Source organism: Miscanthus floridulus, chromosome 5, assembly GCF_019320115.1.
Source record: "Miscanthus floridulus cultivar M001 chromosome 5, ASM1932011v1, whole genome shotgun sequence".
In the NCBI taxonomy this organism is placed as follows: domain Eukaryota; kingdom Viridiplantae; phylum Streptophyta; class Magnoliopsida; order Poales; family Poaceae; genus Miscanthus; species Miscanthus floridulus.
This window is the reverse complement of record NC_089584.1, coordinates 119303166-119323004: the sequence shown is the minus strand read 5'-3', so window position 1 is coordinate 119323004 and position 19839 is coordinate 119303166.

Below are 19839 nucleotides of genomic sequence, written 5' to 3'. Positions count from 1 at the left end.
TGACTTATATAACAGAAGACTTAGATAACAAAATTAGTTGTTTGTGTAATGCTGCCTCATTGAAAACATTTCTAGGTAAAACTCATCATTGTGAGAAACCCTAAAAAAAATAGTACAACCAGCTCATAAATTGTATTAAGTTATTACAGACCATTGTTCAAATGCAAATGATACATAAGTAAGTGACAACTGACAAGTCCACTCTCAACTCACACCAAAGCAGAAGTCCACTCTCAACCTTAGTCTCACTCTCAGTCACCACCAGCAGCACCACCACCTTCAACTTCATCGAAATACGAATTCTTGAATGCTTCTTCAAGCTCTTTGTTGTCGGTAGCTGCATGTTGTTTCCTCTTTTCTCCTAACTCCCAGTCCTTCAAGGAGGTTAATATCTCAACAGTTTCAGGTAACAAGCGCCGGCGCCGTTCTTCAATAATCCTGTCTGACAAGCTGAAACAAGATTCTAAAGAACAAGTAGACACAAGAACTGACATGATATCTTTGGCCATTATAGATAGGATTTGATAGGTTAGTTTGTGGTTACGCCACCAAAGAAGTATGTCAAAATCATCCTCATAAGAAGTGACGTTATCACTGTCTAAATAGACTGAGAGTTCAGAAGCAGCAAAGGTAGAAGAAGATGAAGTGGTGGCAGGGGAAGGACCAACAACACCTGTTCCTCCAAAGATTCTTCCCTAAGCATATTTTCTCTTGCCTGTATGGTTTGATGGCTGTGTAACCCTTTGAGATCTAGCTGCACCAAACTTGCTCTCATATTTGTTAAATAATTTATATAATTCAGTTTTTACATCAGCATAGTATGAATTGTATTGAGTACCAGTGGCTTCAGCAAGTAATTAGAGAACCCTATGAAAACCTCTTATCTTAGCTATAGGATCAAGAATGAGTGCATATGAGTATAACAGAGGTATGTCCTGCCAGTATTTAAGAAATTTAAGCTTCATAGGGTACATAATATTTCTAAGATTATGATCTCTTTCACATGCATGCAAATGAGATGCAATCTCAAAAGCATGGTGCAGAACAAGTGGACTGGTGGGATAATAAACACCAGATAAAACAACAGTATAGTCATCAAAGAGTTCCAGGAACTCCAATATCTTCTCAGCAATATACCAGTGATTTGAAGACAACAGTGCAGTTCCATAATTTGAATTAATGAACACAAAAATACTTCACTATATGGAACCAAGTGTTTCAGCATAAGATAAGTAGCATTCCATCTAACATCTATATCCAAGCCAAACTTTCTAGGTCTAACACCCTTAGCAATATAGTAGTTCTTGAACATAGCAATTCTTTTATTAGAGGAATTCAAGAAATTAATTATAGTTCTAAAATCTTCTATGTAAGGTTTCAACCTCTTTATTCCAGATTTAACAATCAGATTAATTATATGACAAGCACAACGTTGATGCACAAGACTATACTTACGTTTATTAGCATCTAAAGGCTCAGGTGAAGGATCAGCACCTAAATAACCAACAATCATGGGTGTCAAAGTTTCCATAGCCTTACCATTAGAAGAAGCATTATCGAAAGTGATAGAAATTTTTTTATCAATAAGAGCAAACTCTTCAACCATAGCAGCAACTCTTTCAACAATGTTTTCATCAGAATGTTTCACTTCAATCAATTTAAGACCAATAACCTTTTTCTGCAACTCCCAATCAACATTCACATAGTGAGCAGCAACACAAATGTAGTCCTCCTTAACATTTTCAGACCAAATGTCTGAAGTCAAAGCAACATATGAAGCAGCAGACAACATAGAATTCTTAAGTGTATCACGGCGTTCAGTAAATAGCTTACCAAGATCTCTAGTGGTGGTCCTTCTAGAATACTTAACAAACCTAGGGTTATGAGCCTTAACAATATAGTTCTCCTAGGCCTCTGTCTGACCTATACCTAATGGAAGGTCAAGCCTAGCAATCAATCGACACAACTCAGATTGAGCAACAACAGGATTATAGTCCTAGTTATGCAAAGAACATCAGGATTAAAAGCAAGCCTAGACTGAACCCTAGCAGCATGATCAGTCTTTTTCCTACAAGCTTTTTGGTGCCTAATCAAATGACTAGTACCAGCAACAGATCTAACACTCAATGTGGCCTTACACATTCTATAGATAGCTTGTGTTCAAATCTTGTTACAATTCACCACCTCATAGATCTCTTCAAAATCAATCTAGACACCAAATTTATGCTTACAGACAGAGGAGGTTGGAGTATCATCAGTGCTGTTGGTGTTGGAGGCCACTGGCATCCCTATCGTCGTCGACGCCGCCACCCCTGCACCACCGACATCTAGATCGATCGGAGCAGAGTCGCTACCGAGGAGATCGACAACAAACAACACCACAACTTCATCATGGATGTCGTCCTCGTCCTCTAGGAGAAGCCCTGCCATGGTTAGGTCCTCGTTGCCGGTGATAGGATAGACGACATCGTCATCTGCCATGGCGCCCTCTCCCATGGACGATAGATCTCCGACACCATTCCTCAACGGTGCGCACGACTGACTTGCCCGATCTATGCCACAGCTAGACAACGAGGCATCAGCGGCCGACCTATAGAAATAGGGGAAGGATGAACATATCAGAGACAGAGGCCGAGGGTTTGGGTTTTGGTTACCTGTGCAACTGGAGCCCGGCATCGAAGAGGACAAGGGCCGCCTAGAGGCAACGACACACGGATTAGCATAGAGGGCGAGCGGCGGCGGAGGGATGGACAGGGACACGAACTCACATGGCCACCGAGAGGACAGAGGAGAGATAGGGAGAAGGGAGGTGACAGGAAGAGGGGATTGGGGAAGTCAGGGTGAGGTGTAGGAGCGATGGCAAGGTCACTGGAGTTGTGGATGATGGTCGATGAACAACGGGGACGGTTAGAGTCGGAGTGCGAGCAAGAGCCGAGAGGCGATGGCGAGACTACGAGAGAGAGGCGTCACGATGGAGAGGAGGGGATTTGTGATTTAGGTTTTGGGGGTGGAAGTGGGGAGCTATGGCGCCGGCTTATATATGGAGCGGGGGATGCGGCGTGGAGCTAGGATGGGCCAAATGAGGCATTGAGGCCTGCTGGGGGAGGCGGGGAGCCACTGGGGGGAGTAGGTCATGCTGTGCTGGCCCACGTGCCTGGGGCGTGGCCCAAGCACGGCCTGCTCCTCTGGGTCATGCCAACCCGGGCCTGCTAGCCACCAAGCCAGGCCGTGCTTGGGCCGAGCCAAAAAAAAGAGCCTCATGCAAGGCTGACGGGCTCAGGCTACATGCCCATATATACATTGGAGCTAAAACTCCGCTCCCAACCACTTCCCATTGCTTCCAATTTGATCGTCGCTATAACCACTTTTAAAAAATTGCTTTCTACCCTGCTCCTCTATCAAAATAACTCAATCGAACAATCAAGAAATGAAACTCGATACCTTTCCCATGTCACGGACAGCTAATAACAACAACATATCCAAGAGTTTCCAAAACACACCATAATCTTGATTTCTGGTAAGACTGAAAAATGTCTATATAACTAATCCTTATGTAACTTTCAATCTTTTCACACTTGAGAAGATGGATCCAAATATGCTCGAAGATACGTGCGCATATCCAATAGACCAATTTAAGGTCATAGTACGTGGGGAAGAATAAGAAGAAATAATTTAGTTCCCTATACAACCATACAAGTGAGGGAAAAGTGTAAAAGTGGCCTAAATAATTTGGAAACAGTTTAAGATTTCTTATGCATAACTATGTTCTAACTTTTAGGAGTTAGATATTAGCAATGAGTAGAGAAAGCTAACAAATATGGTCCTTGCTTTTTAAGTGACTTGAAAAACTCATTGTCGGTGCAGAAAATGATCAACTAGTGAATATTTGTAGTTTTGTTGTACGTTGTGATCGGAGGTGGCCTAGCACTCAATGCCACATGATTTATACTGGTTCAGGCAACGTGCCCTACATCCAGTCGGGGTCGGTCGGTGACTTTATTCCTGAGCCTAGGTGCTCGAAGTCTACAGTGGGGTTACAAACGGGAAGGAGAAAGATGGGGTGTATAAGAGGTCCGATCGGCTCCGGTCGGAAGGGCCGAGAGTGACAGGAACTTCGCTATGAGCTAAGTGTTCAAGCGGATGCTTGAGGTCTAACCCTAGTGGTTCTGTGGTTGTGAGCTATCGATCTAAGGAACTTTGGCCTACTGGAATCGATCGGTCTTTTTGTTGGAGGAAGCGCACCCCCTTTTATAGATGAAGGGGATGGCTTTACAAGTGAGAGGGTGAGGGTACGTATGCTGCCGAGCCTTGTTGCCCACACCGATGGGTACAAGATAGTGGTAGGCGCCTACAATACTGTTGATGTTATTGTAGAATGTCAGATGCATGTAGAAGGTTGTGCTGCCTTCTTCAGGGACACTGGACGTCAGTATGTACAAAATGCTGCTGGATGCCTAGAGGCATGTGAGGAGTCTTACCACATTTACTGGGTATGGTGAATCCCGGCGCCTACAACACTATTGATGCCCAGAGGCATGTGAGGGGCTTTTTGCCATACGGGAGTCCAGCGGTGTCTACAATACTATAGGGATAAATGTCGGCGCCTACAATACTATTTTGTGTCAGGTGGCTACAGAGTACTGTTCCGTGTAGGGTATGGTCCCTGGACAGTGGTTTTGACTTGTGAGCCTTGCCATGCCTTTCTCCGCACGTCTTTTGGTTCCTACCGAGCGGGTGTCCCTGGTCGGATGGCCCTAGTCGGCTTTGGTTGCGCCGGTCGGAGAAGAGCGGTGAGTAGGGTCCTTACATACCCTGGTCGGAGAGACGCGGGGTCGGGTCAGAAGTAAGGCTCGGGGCAGGCCTTCTGATCGGAGAAGCCGTCCGGAGACAGCTAGAGCCCAAATCGAGCGCTCTAGTCGGATAGGTGGGCCGAAGTAGCCGACGAGCGGGCGTTGCTCTTCTTGGGCCTGGCCTTCTGGTCAGTTGCTGGACCACCCCTTTGCCCTGTTGTTTTTAGACTCTTGGGCTGAGCCTTGGCACAGAAGCCGGTCCTCGAGGGACCTCGGGTTTATGAACCCGACAGGAGCCCCCGGGCGATTCGGGTAGAATCGTCCGGGGGATTTTTGTCTTGTCGATGGGTGCGCGTGAGCGCACCCACGGGTGTAGCCCCCGAGCCCCCGGGCGGTTCGGGTAGAACCATCTAGGGGGTGTTGTTTTAGCAGGCATGTGTGTGTGTTTTTAGTCTGAGACAAAATTTTGTCAACCAAGGCATCGTTGTGCAGCCGAGGCATTTTTAGGCACGAAGATTGGATTGAAACAGAACTTACTAATCCCGACGTCGATGCGCGCCATGGATCGGGCGAGGAAGTTAGTTTGGTCATGAGAGAGCTCACTGATCCTAGCATTGATGCGCGCCATGGGATCGGGTGAGGGAGTTAGTTCGGTCATGAGAGAGCTCACTGATCCTAGCGTTGATGCGCGCTGTGGGATCGGGTGAGTGAGTTAGTTTTTACGTGAGTTTGGAGTCGCGGTCCCTGGATTTTTGGAGCGCAGTCGGAAGTGAAGCCGTTACGCGAGTTCGAAGTCACGGTCCCAAGCCATAGCTGGATGTTGTAGATCGTGTTGATGCGAGTTCGGGGTCGTGGTCCCAGGGTATTTTGGAGCGCAGTCGGAAGTGAAGCCGTTACACGAGTTCGGAGTCATGGTCCCAAGCCATAGCTGGATGTCATAGATCCTGTCAATGTGAGTTCGGGGTCATGGTCCTTGGATTTTTTGGAGTGCAGACGAAGCATAGTTAGTTAGTTAAAGATTGGACGAGGCGGTGCTCGCGGATCCTAGCGTCGGTGCTCGCCGTGGGACCGGGCGAGTCATAGTCGTGGATCTAGCGAGTTTGAGGTCACTTCCTTAGCATTTGTGTTAAGCCCCCGAGCCCTATTGGGCCTTCATGGGGGTCGATGTGAGTTGTGTGCGTTACCCCATCTGGTTCCTCACAAACCGGAGGGGCTAAGTTTCGTCGCTTGTCCCGATCGCTCGGGCTCAAAGACTAGCTCGGTGAGTTCTCTAACGGGTGTGATCGAGCAGAATCCGGGTCCATCGTTCGTGACAGGGTCGGTGTAGCCCTCTTGTGACATTCCACTACTCCTTTACCTGCAGCCCAGCAGATGCCTAGGTCGTTTCGAAGACCGACCCGGGTGGCCTAATGGCCTCCCCTCGATGGAGATTCTGTGGGCCTGGCGAGAAGTTCAGGATCGAACGAGAAGGTTGAGATGACCCGGTCTGCTGGACTGGGCTAGGGCCGCACGGTGCTCATCTATGGTTTTCACCCCTGGCTCTGTTGGTTACTCATGTCGAATGAGGCAACCGCCGCTTCATGACGCAACACGGAGCGTTTTGATGCATTTCGCTGCGCGTGCGATGCTTAGTTCCCGAGCCCCCAGGCGGTTCAGGGCCCGAATCATCCGGGAGGTGCGGGCGTATGGAATGAGATGCGCATATGGATGTATGAAATGACTTATAAGGAAATAGAAGGGTTTGGTACTGCTCACCTTGATGGCTTAAGTGACAAGGTTCGGAGAGCTTCAGTCAGAAAAGTCCGACCGGGACCTGTGCTTGTCAATCGTGGGTGAGTCCTTGTGTGAATAATTTATGTATTAATGAACACATGCTCACCTTGATGGCCTGAGTGATGGGGTTTTGGAAAGCTTCAGTCGAAAATGTTCGATCGGAACCTTGATGACCTGAGTGACGGGGTTCGGAGAGCTTCAGTCGGAAATGTCCGACCGGGACCCGTGCTTGTCGTTTGTGACGGTGTCGGCATGGCCTACATGGGATGCCCCTTCACTTCCTTACGTGTCATTCAATGTCTATCTTGAGTGATTTGATCGACTCAGGGGGTCAGATGGTTTCTTCTAGTGGAAGATTTCGCTTTGGGTTCTTCTAGGTCTGGCCTGGGGAAGCGGGGAGCCGCCCGCGTGCAGTGGCGCTTTGGTTCCTGTGCTCGTCGTGTGGTAGTGGTTGGTCGTGCGGTAGTGGTGGGCCATCGCCAGACCACGTCCCTTTTGATCAGGGGCCATTCCATCAGGCAGAGCATGTCTCATCGGTCAGGGCACGTCTTATCTGCATTAAATGGAAAAGAGAGAGGTTCTCGCTCCGTCGTTCTGGCTTCCCCGATCGGCACGTCCTTCCCTAACTGTTGTTCCCTTTTCCTTAAGTAGGAGAAGGGAGAGGGTTTTTGTTCTATTCTTTTGCCTATTCTTCATCTACCACTGCCTTCTCTCTTCCTTTTTGCCGTGAGCGTTCCTGAAAGCCGTGGAGGTTTCTAGGAAAGAAAGGGAAGAGAGTGAGGGAGGAGAGAGGAACTCACAGAAATGTCGGACTGGAGGTCGTCCACTGTGAGAACGTCGGTGCTGGAGGCTTTCGTCATGAAGGGGTTTCTGCCACCGCAGGAGGTGGAGCACTGGAGGGTCTCTGGGAGGGAGGAGTTCCCACAACCTCGTCCCGACGAGGTAGTTTCTTTCCTTACCTTTCATGAGCGCGGATTAGGATACCCCACGCACTGGTTCCTGCGTGGGCTCCTCAACGAGTAGGGTCTAGAGCTGCAGCACCTCAATCCGACAGGGGTGCTGCACATTGCTGATTTTGTCACCGTTTAGGAGGCTTTCCTCGGGATGGAGCCGCACGCAGATCTCTTCTAGCTTTTCTTCTCCGGGATAGCTATGACGGCGGGGAATTTGGACGAGACCGCACCGGTGGGGGGGTTTGCCCTACAGAGGAAGCCGAGTGTGGGAGGCTCGTATCCCACGTACACCCCATGTGATTCCAATCGAGGGTGGCATGGGGAGTGGTTTTACATCCAGAATCCGGTGGAGGCGCCGTTTCCAGCGTTCACCGATGGGCGGTCGGTGAAGCAGAAAAGTTGGTCGCGGGGTTGCGCCCGCATGGAGAGGCACAAGGTGGAGGTAATCAAGGAGGAGCTCTGGAAGCTCATAAGGCATAGCCTTGATGGGGTGCGGGTGTTCCACACCCTCTTCCACCGCCGGGTTGCGCTGTTGGCGGAGAGGACACAACCGATGTGGATGTACGGTGGCTGGTCAGACCTGGACCGTGTGTTGCTGGAGGACCTGCCAGACGACAAGGTCTAGAGTCGCCTTGGCAAGGTGCTGCAGTTGAGGTCCAAGGATACGGTTGTGGGGAAACCCATACCGTTCAATGCCTCGGTCGTGTCCAACCTGGTATGATCCCTTATTTTGTCCGTGTTTCTTCCTCTGCTTTTGTTGTTTCTTGATCCCGGGCCATCTGTTCTGTAGGGGCTTGAAAGGTACAAGTCCCGGCTGCACCTTCCTAAGGGACCAGAGGGTAGGGCCCGGCAGGCCGCCTAGAAGGAGGCGGCAGATGCCTAGAAGAAGAAGAGAACCAGGGAGGTTCAGTGGAAGGAAGAGAAGAAGAAGGAGGTTGCCCGACGCGTGAGGGCCGGGGAACGTAGGAGCGACGTCGAGTTAGAACTCGCGTCGGATGATCCTACGGATTTGGATGACATGGTCTTCTCCGATGGGGAGGAGAGTCAGGGGGTCGCTGTGACCTCGGCGGAGCGTCGCGACCCCATGGTGACGTCCGCTGGTGAGGAGAAGGAGGCCACGCGGCGTGTGGAGGTTCCTACGTCGAGGAAGCGCACAATAAGTGCGGACGTCGTCGGCGAATGGGTAGCAAAGCGGACGCGGTCACTGCGCCCCTCGGTGGCGTCACCGGTTCCGTCGTCGCCTGTGCTGGACACGGCTGAGCGAGCCGGGTGGTCCGAGGAGTGGACTGGTGTTTGTGCGCTGATGGGACTGGTGCCAACGCCTGGTTCACAGTCGGAGTAGGTCCTGCCTGCCATGGGTGCGGTCGAGGAGTCTGGGCGGTCTAAGGAGTAGACTGGCACCTGGGCAACGTGTAGCTTGCGGTCAGAGGACGCTCCGCCAGCTGCTCTGGTCAGGGAGTCCTGAGCCAGAGGTCGTAGTGACCCGTAGGCTGGGCAGGAGCCGATCGGGACGACTCCGCCCCCGTCTAAAGTGAGGGGCGTGGGTCGTAGCCATGGAGCGGACCTCGTCCTATAGGTCCATTATCATCGGGGCCTGCCTTATGTTAGTGTGCTCTCAAAGACTATCTAAAGAGTCACACCAAGCAAGCAAGCAAGCTCTCACAACTAGTTACACTAAAGAGCTTGATAACTAGTTTACGGTAAAGTAAGTAGAGTGATCAAGGAGGTTATACCACCATGTAGATCATTCATGACCCAGCGTCTGGTCGTTTGACCGATGCCAGCATCTCTGCTGGTACAACTGACCGGACACGCCGATTACCCTGGAACCAGCGTCCAGTCACCTTGTGACCAGCGAGTCTAACTCCTTTACACTTCTAACTTCTTCACCCTTGTTCAAATGTGCCAACAACCAAGTGTATCACCTTGTGCACATGCGTTAGCATATTTTCACAAACATTTTCAAGAGTGTTAGTATTCCACTAGATCCTAAATGCATATGCAAGAGTTAGAGCATCTAGTGGCACTTTGATAACCACATTTCGATACAAGTTTTACCCCTCTTAATAGTACGGCTATCAAACCTAAATGTGGTAACACTCTCTAAGTGTCTTGATCACCAAAACAAAATAGCTCCTATAGTTTATACCTTTGCCTTTAGCTTTTTATTTTTCTCTTTCTTCTTTCCAAGTCCAAGCACTTGATCATCGCCATGGCATCATCATCATGCTATGATCTCCATTTGCTTAATAACTTGGAATGTGCTACATATCTCATGATCACTTGATAAACTAGGTTAGCACTTAGGGTTTCATCAATTCACCAAAACCAAACTAGAGCTTTCAATCTCCCCTTTTTTGGTAATTGATGACAACCCTTATACAAAGATATGAAATAAAATTCAATTGAATCCATGTTGCTTGCCCAAGCATATTTACCATGTGTAAAAGAATATGGACAAGTTTCATGAACCCCAAATGGTATCAATTGCTCCCCCTACATATGTGCTAAGAGTTTGGATTATAGCTTGCACATATGCTTAGATAGGAAATATAGGAGTCATTGTCTACCAAATGATGCTAAGGTATAAAAGATGGATCTTTGAAGCGTGATACCAATCGGAGTGCGCTATTATACCATCCTTAGCACCATGGTTAGCTTGATACTACTTGTACACATGCTTTGAAAAGATACCACTTGGAAATACTTGGAAATGATATAATTAGATATCCTATGCATGCTAGTTTTTCATTATATCATTCAAACCTACAACTAGCATACACCACACAAGCATGGATATTGAAGTTTAAAACATATACCATGCAAGCAAACATATGAAATGCACATTCAAATGCACCATACAAGTTCATGAGCTTGCTCCCCCTACTTGTGTGCTCACAATTTTAATTTATCCCTTTCCTTTGTCATATCTCTCCCCCTATGTCAAACTCTCCCCCTATTACTTATATCTTTGTTTCTCTCCCCCTTTGTCATCAATGACCATAAAGGTTTAAAACTAGAGATAGTACCACTTGTAGGGTCGAGATTATCAATGTCAATCAATGGGGTGAGGATCATTTTCCTAAATTTGGTCTAATCTAGATCATTTACCAAAGATATTTAACTCAGTTTGATCCAAGGACAAGCTTCTTCACACCTCCAAATGAGGGTTATCTTGTACCATATTGAGTTATACACTTAGAGTTCATTTTCTAGATTAAACACTAGGTTTACAAGCCCACAAACATGTCATATGCTATCACTAGATCAAGTCAAGTATAGAAGCAATAGTGATACCATATAAACATCAAATTCATTTGATTTTCATGAATGAGCCTAATAAAATAGAACCACTTGAAAAGGTCCTAATAAGATTGAAAATTTGACTAGATGCACTAAACATGTCCTTAGCAAGGATGTATGTCATGTCAATCATCTTTTACCTTGAATAGCTCGAAGGAGAGGCATGTCATATAAGTGGGGGTGCATCAACACATATTTGAGAAATCCAATATGTTCAACTCATTCCTTAACTTGCAAAACCTTTTCTCATCCAATGGCTTGGTGAATATATCGGCAAGTTGATCTTCGGTGCCAACACTCTCAATGCAAATGTCCCATTTTTGTTGGTGATCTCTTATGAAATGGTGGCGGACATCTATATGCTTTGTTCTTGCATGTTGAACCGGATTGTTGGTTAGCTTGATTACACTCTCATTGTCACATAGCAATGGCACTTTCTTGAATTTGATTCCAAAGTCACTCAAAGTGGCTTTCATCCAAAGTATTTGTGCACAACAACTACTGGTGGATATGTATTTGGCTTCGACGGTTGATAATGCAACACTATTTTGCTTCTTTGATGACCATGAGACAAGTGATCTTCCCAACAATTGACATGTGCCCGATGTGCTCTTTCTTTCAACCTTGCATCCCGCATAATCTGAGTCAGAGTAACCAACTAGCTCAAACTTTGCTCCTTTGGGATACCACAAACCAACATTTGGTGTTTGCTTCAAGTACCTCAAAATTCTCTTTGTAGCCTTCAAATGACTTTCTCTTGGTGAGGCTTGAAATCTTGCACACATGCATACACTAAACATGACATCCGGCCTTGATGCGGTCACATAGAGTAGGCTTCCAATCATAGACCGATACAATTTTTGATCCACCATATTTCCACTTGCATCACTATCCAAGTTGCTATTGGTTCCCATTGGTATGCTAATGACTTTGCTATCAATTATTCCAAACTTCTTGATCATGTCCTTGATGTACTTGCCTTGACTTACAAATGTACCATTCTTCAATTGCTTAATTTGAAGACCAAGGAAGTAACTCAACTCTCTAATCATGGATATCTCAAACTCATTAGCCATCATCTTTCCAAACTCATCACAAAAATCTTGATTGGTTGATCCAAATATGATATCATCAACATAGATTTGCAATACAAATAGATCTTTTCCAATCTTCTTTATGAAAAGAGTGGTGTCAACCTTGCCCATTATGAATATTTTAGAGAGTAGGAAGTCCCTCAATCTTTCATACCATGCTCTAGGTGCTTGCTTTAAGCCATACAATGCCTTCTTCAACTTGTATACATGGTTGGGCTTCTTGTCATCTTCAAAACCGGGAGGTTGCTCAACATATACTTCTTCATTTGTGTAACCATTGAGAAATGCACTCTTGACATCCATTTGATAGAGCTTGATGTTGTGGGCACAAGCATAGGCTAGTAAGATTCTAATAGCTTCCAATCTAGCAACCGGGGCATATGTTTCTCCAAAGTCAAGGCCTACAACTTGTGTATAGCTTTGTGCTACCAATCTTGCTTTGTTCCTTACTACTATCCCATCTTGATCTTGCTTGTTTCTAAAGACCCATTTGGTTCCAATCACATTATGCCCCTTTGGTCTTTCTACCAACTCCCATACTTAATTTCTTGTGAAGTTATTCAATTCTTCATTCATAGCATTTACCCAATCAACATCCTTCAATGCTTCATCTATCTTCTTTGGTTCAATGGATGACACAAATGAGAAATGCTCACAAAATGAAGCCAATCTTGATCTAGTTTGCACACCTCTTGAAATATCACCAATGATAGTGTCCAATGGATGATCCCTTGCAACATTGGTTGGTTGGAGGATTGGAACTTTATTGCTTGTACTTGCTTGATCATTGGGATAAGATGATGTACTAGCCACTTGAGCTTGTTCATTATCATGAGATCCACTTGCACTAACTTGATTTGTATCATCTTGCACATTTGAGTTGGAGAGCACTTGCACTTGATCATCTTCATCATCATTCACTTGCCTAGGCCTCAATTCACCAACATCCATGTTCTTCATGGCATTTGGAAGTTGAATGCCTCTAACATCTTCTAAGTTCTCATTCTCTACTTGTGAACCCTTGGTTTCATCAAATTCAACATCATGAACTTCCTCAAGAGTACCATTATCCAAATTCCAAACTCTATATGCTTTGCTTGTAGTGGAATAGCCAAGTAGGAATCCTTCATCACATTTCTTGTCAAACTTGCCCAATCTTGTGCCTTTCTTCAAGATATAGCATTTGCAACCAAAGACCCAAAAATATGCAATGTTGGGCTTTCTACCATTCAAGAGCTCATATGGTGTCTTCTCTTTCAATCGGTGACAATAGAGGCAGTTGCTACAATAGCAAGCCGTGTTGATAGCTTTGGCCCAAAAAGATTGACTCACATTGTACTCACTAAGCATAGACCTTGCCATATCAATGAGTGTTCTATTCTTCCTCTCAACAAGGCCGTTTGATTGTCGAGTGTACTTGGCCGAGAATTGATGTCTAATTCCAAATTTATCACACAACTCCTCAATTCTAGTGTTCTTGAACTCACTACCAGTGTCACTTCTACCTCTCTTGATGGTTGTTTCAAACTCATTGTGAATGCCTTTGACAAATGATTTGAATGTTGCAAACACATCACTTTTGTCCACTAGAAAGAATACCCATATGTATCTAGTGTAGTCATCCACTATCATAAATCCATATTTGTTTCCACCGATACTAGTGTATTGAGTTGGCCCAAACAAATCCATGTGCAATAACTCAAATGCTTTACTAGTGCTCATCATGCTTTTCTTAGGATGGGTGTTTCCAACTTATTTGCTGGCTTGCCAAGAGCTACAAAGTTTATCTTTCTTAAACACAACATCTTTCAAGCCTCTAACCAAGTCATGCTTAACCAATCTATTCAATTGTTTCATTCCAATATGACCAAGCCTTCTATGCCATAACCAACCCATGCTAGACTTAGTGAACAAGCATATAGATAATTTAGCTTCACTAGCATTGAAATCAACCAAGTATAGATTCTCATATTTAAAGCCTTTGAAGATCAAGTTAGAGCCATCTACACTTATGATCTCTACATCATCTACCCCAAATATGCATTTGAATCCAAGATCACATAATTGAGCCATGGATAGCAAATTGAAATTTAAGATCTCAACTAGCAACACATTGGATATGCTCATGTCATTGGATATTGCAATCTTACCAAGCCCTTTGACCTTGCCTTTGCCATTATCACCAAATGTGATACTATCATAACCATCATTGCCATTGGTGTTGATTGAGTTGAACATTCTTGCATCACCGGTCATGTGTTGAGTGCACCCACTATCAAGAACCCAATGCCTTCCTCCGGCTTTGTAATTGACCTACAAAAGAAGATCAATTCCTTTTAGGTACCCAAACTTGCTTGGGTCCTTGAAGGTTAGTCATTAAGCTCTTTGGTACCTAAATGGCTTTCTTCTTTGAGCCCATCCATGGTTTACTAATGAACTTAGCCTTCACACCATTTGTACCCTTAGTAAGCATATAGCATGAATTAAACTTAATGGAGGATACATTAGCATTTTTACTCTTGTTTTTGCATTCTTGCTCTTTATGACCCACTTGCTTGCAACTATTGCAAAACCGACCATTGTTCTTCACAAAACTAGTCTTGTGAGGAGCAAAGACTGCTTTGTCTTTCTTGGGGTTATAGCCCAATCCCTCTTTATAGAGAGAAGCTCTTTGGCTAACCAAGCACATAAGCAAGCGGTCCTCACCACCATAAGCTTTAGCTAAGGTGTGAGTGAGCTTGTTGACCTCCTTCTTGAGGTTCTCATTCTCAACCACTAATGAGGTGTCACAAGTGAGACCATCACTACTAGATGAGGTAGAAGTGAAAGCGCTACAAGAAGGGTTAGTGGGAGCAACAATGATAGGCATAGATAGTGATTCATCAATTATATCACAAGTTAAACCTACATTGCAAGTTTCAGCATGCTTCTTTTTATTTTGCTCATCAAGCAAAGAGGAATGAGCCTTTTCAAGCTTTTTGTGAGCTTTGCCAAGCTTCTCATTGGCTTCCTCTAGCCTCTCATGAGATGCATTGAGCTCATCAAGGGCTTGCTTAAGGTCTTTTAGTTCCTTACGCAAGCTTTTGCATTCCCTTCTCTTGATGTCAAAGTGTTCTCTAGCATCCTCTGGCATGTCAAATAATTCATCTTTAGTAGGTTCATCATTATCACTATCACTATCACTATCATTTTCATTTTCATGTTCATTTTCATCATTATTTTCATCATCACTTTCATCATCACAAGATTATACCTTAGTGGCCTTAGCCATGAAGCATGATGAAGATTCGAAGAGAGAAGGCTTCTCATTGATAGCAATGCTTGCGAGAACCTTCTTCTTGGTGGTCTTGTTATCATCACTATCATCATCATCATTACTTGAGGAAGCATCACTATCCCAAGTGACTACATATGAACCACCCTTCTTCTTGAATGCCATCTTGTCCTTCTTCTCTTTTTTCCTTCTTATCCTTCCTCTTGTTCTTCTTGTTGTCATCATCATCGTCGCTGTTGTATGGGCATTGAGCAACAAGATGATCTTTGCTTCCACACTTGAAGCACCTCTTGACTCTTTTTTGTTCTTGGATGAAGACTTCTTCCTTCTAGCATGGTAGCCCTTCTTCACCATGAACTTGCCAAATCTCTTGACAAAGAGAGCCATCTTCTTCTCATCATCATCATCATCATCCCAAGATTCATCTTCTTCACTTGATGTCTCTTGCTTAGCTTTGCCCTTGGATGATGTGGCTTTGAATGCCATGCTCTTCTTCTTATCATTCTTCTTCTCATATTTCTTCTCCTTCTTTTCTTCCTTCTCATCTTCATCTCTAAAGCATCATCGGTCATAATATCTCCTAAGATTTGGTTTGGTGTCATTGTGTTCAAACTGGTTCTTACTAGCAAGGTGACCAACATGCCAAATCTTGAGGGTAAACATCTCAAGAACTTATTTGAGAAGTCCTTGTCATCTATCTTCTCACCAAGTGCTTTTAGATCATTGACAATCACTTCCATCCGATGGAACATGTTTGGCACACTCTCATCTTCCTTCATCTTGAAGCTTGCAAACTTTTCTTTGAGAATATATGCCTTTGCACCCTTCACGGCTTGAGTGCCCTCAAATAACTCTTCCAACTTCTTTCACGCCTCATGAGCTCTCTCAATGTTCTTGATTTGCTCAAAGGTTCTCTCATTTAAAGCATCATAGATGGCACTAAGAGCAATGTTATTGTTTTGGAGAAGTATTTCTTCGGCGGCGGTGGGAGCCTCTTCATCTTCTATCTCAATTTTTGTTTCTACTACCTTTCAAATCTTCCTATTGATTGACTTGATATATGTTGTTATCTTAGCCTTCCAATAAGGATAATTTGAGCCATCAAATTGGGGTGGCTTCTTAGTGTTGTTAATTTAAGCCATTTTTACACCAAAGGTTGTTAAGCCTCAAATCACGGTGACCTCGGCTCCGATACCAATTGAAAGGTCCTAATGGCTAGAGGGGGGGTGAATAGCCTAATAAAAATTTCTATAATAACACTTAATAAAAGGTTAGACAATTATGAGGCGAAGCAAGTGTTGCGCTAGCCTACTCAAAAAGCAAGCCACTTACCACAATTCTAGTTTAGATAGGACCTATTCACACAATAGCTAAGATACTACCCTATGTTGGTGTGCTCTCAAAGACTAACTAAAGAGTCACACCAACCAAGTAAGCAAGCTCTCACAACTAGTTATACTAAATAGCTTGACAACTAGTTTACGGTAAAGTAAGTAGAGTGATCAAGGAGGTTATACCGCCGTGTAGATAAAGGAACCAATCAATCACAAGGATGAATAACAATGAAGACCAATCACATCGGAATCAATGATGAACACGATGATTTTTACCGAGGTTCACTTGCTTGCCGGTAAGCTAGTCCTCGTTGTGGTGATTCACTCACTTGGAGGTTCACGCGCTAATTGGCTTCACACGCCAAACCCTCAATAGGGTGCTGCACAACCAACATAAGATAAGGATCACACAAGCCACGAGCAATCCACTAGAGTACCTTTTGGCTCTCCGCTGAAGAAAGGTCAAAAACCCCTCACAATCACCACAATCGGAGCCGGAGACAATCACCACTCTCCACTCAACGATCCTCACTGCTCTAAGCCATCTAGGTGGCGGCAACCACCAAGAGTAACAAGCGAAATCCATAGCGAAACACAAACACCAAGTGCCTCTAGATGCAAACACTCAAGCAATGCACTTGGATTCTCTCCCAATCTCACAAAGATGATGAATCAATGATGGAGATGAGTGGGAGGGCTTTGGCTAAGCTCACAAGGTTACTATGTCAATGAAAATGGCCAAAGATATGAGCTCCAACCGGCCATAGGGCTTAAATAGAAGCCCCCACGAAATAGAGCTGTCGTACCCCTTCACTGGGCACAACGCGGGCTGACCGGACGCTCCGGTCATGTTGACCAGACGCTGGACCTCAGCGTCCGGTCGCCCAACGACAGCCACATGTCCCGACTTCAACGGTCACTTGAGTTGACCGGACACAGCGCTATAACTGCCCGGACGCTGAGCCACCAGCGTCCGATCGGTTCCAGTAAGGTTCTAGAAACACAATTCGTCCACCGGACGCGTCCGATCATGCATGACCGGACCCTGCCAGCATCTGGTCAGAAACCCTAGCTTCTGTGTGTTGCCCAACAATAGGACTAGACACACCACACCAGTGTCCGATCATTCAAGATCCAGCGTCTGGTTGTTTGACCAACGCCAGCATCTCTGCTGGTACAACTGACCGGACGCGCCGATTACCCTGGAACCAGCGTCCGATCACCTTGTGACCAGCGAGTCTAACTCTTTTACACTTCTAACTTCTTCACCCTTGTTCAAATGTGCCAACCACCAAGTGTATCACCTTGTGCACATGTGTTAGCATATTTTCACAAACATTTTCAAGAGTGTTAGTATTCCACTAGATCCTAAATGCATATGCAAGAGTTAGAGCATCTAGTGGCACTTTGATAACCGCATTTCGATACGAGTTTCACCCCTCTTAATAGTACGGCTATCAAACCTAAATGTGATCACACTCTCTAAGTGTCTTGATCACCAAAACAAAATAGCTCCTATGGTTTATACCTTTGCCTTGAGCTTTTTGTTTTTCTCTTTCTTCTTTCTAAGTCCAAGCACTTAATCATCGCCATGGCATCATCATCATGCTATGATCTCCATTTACTTCATCACTTGGAATGTGCTACCTATCTTATGATCACTTGATAAACTAGGTTAGCACTTAGGGTTTCATCAATTCACCAAAACCAAACTAGAGCTTTCAGAAGTGCAACCGGGACAGAGTTAGGATGCCTAGCGGCGTTCCACGCGAATGAGGTGGTGGACATCCCATCTGACGACAAGGCGGACATCACCGTGGGAGCTGGTGGTGTCGCCGTGGGAGCTGGCGGTGGTCCAATTAGAGGTTGGGCCCTCCGGTGGTTCGCCGGATGGTGACCTAGAGTGGCCCTGCCCTGAGGACCCATCGAAGGCGTGGTTCGTCCTCTAGGATTCCCGGGAGCGTCAGCTCTGGGACATTTTTGGAGGGCAAGGGCATGTCGTGGTGTCCGAGCTCACCAAGCTATCCACAAAGCTTGAAAGCGCCCAGAAGCAGGCTCAGTTCGCTCGACAGTTGGTTGAGGGCGACCTGCAGCTTGCCACGGAGGTGAGTTTCTCGTACTTGTCCTTGCCCTTTGAATCTTTCATCGGTTGTTTTTAGCATGCTTGTTTTTCATAGGATATAAGGAAGATGTCTTCCTGTAAGTCTTACTTCCTCCGGGCGGAATATGCCCGGATGGCTAAGCTCGAGCGTCGGGTAGAGTCTGCTCGCCGTGAGTCCTAGGACCGAGCGGCCAAGGCGTCCGTGGTGCGGGCAGAGCGGCAGCGTGTAGTGGAGCAGGCGACTGCCACCGAGCAAGGGCTCGAGGCGACGAAAGCCTGCCAGGTGGAGACTGAGGTGGAGTTATGGGCATCCCTGGCGAGCATCGAGACAACACTTCAAGAGGCCTTAGCGGCCCTTGAGCTAGAGCAGAGTACTCTAGCGTCGGAGCAGGCCGCCTTGGAGTTGGCGCGGATGGCCCTAGAGGCGGAGCGGAGGGCCCGGTCGAAGGCAGACCAGGAGGTGCTCGTGCTCCAAGGCCGGGTGATGGGGATAGAGGAGGCGAACACCTGGTTGTGCATGCAGGTGACTCGACAGGTGAAGGAATTCTCCGCCCTTGAGAACTCTCATGCTGGTACGTACCCTTTCTTGTTTTTCGTTGTGTTGGTTTCTTTCTTCAACCTATTCCTGAGCTTGTCACCCCTCCTTCAGAGCTAGATGGAATGGTGAAGACACTAGAGCAGGACCTAGAGACGACCAAGGCGACCCTTAGGCGGAATGTGGAGGAGCTGGCCAAGTCCTATAAAGAGCGACGTGCTCTTGAGGGGGACCTTGACCAGATCCACAACGTTGCCCAGCTCGTCGTCTCAGAAGTCTTCGGGTCAGTGCCAAGCACTAGCGTGCCTACTGTCCAGCTGGCGGAGGTCCTAGACATGGTCAAGGACCTTGTTAGGAGCGGGCTGTTTTACGGGGCGTCGGGGGTGCTGACCTCGGTGGCGATGCACCACCTAAATCTGGACTTCGCCACTATCTGCAGCGGGTATGCTGAAGGCCTGAGCATGGAGGACATCCAGTCAATCGGGGAGAGCTTGCTGCCGCACGCGCGGTCGGTGTCGGAGCAAGTCTCCGCTGAGTGGGTGATGGACGTTTGCCGTGAAGACATGGCCCGAAGCATGCATGGGGAGGACGCTTTCCAAGCCTGCGGATAGCACGGAGCCTGGTTCGGGGGGGGGGGGGGGACGTTGCCTCGTCCCCGATCGAGCCGAACATCATGCTGCCG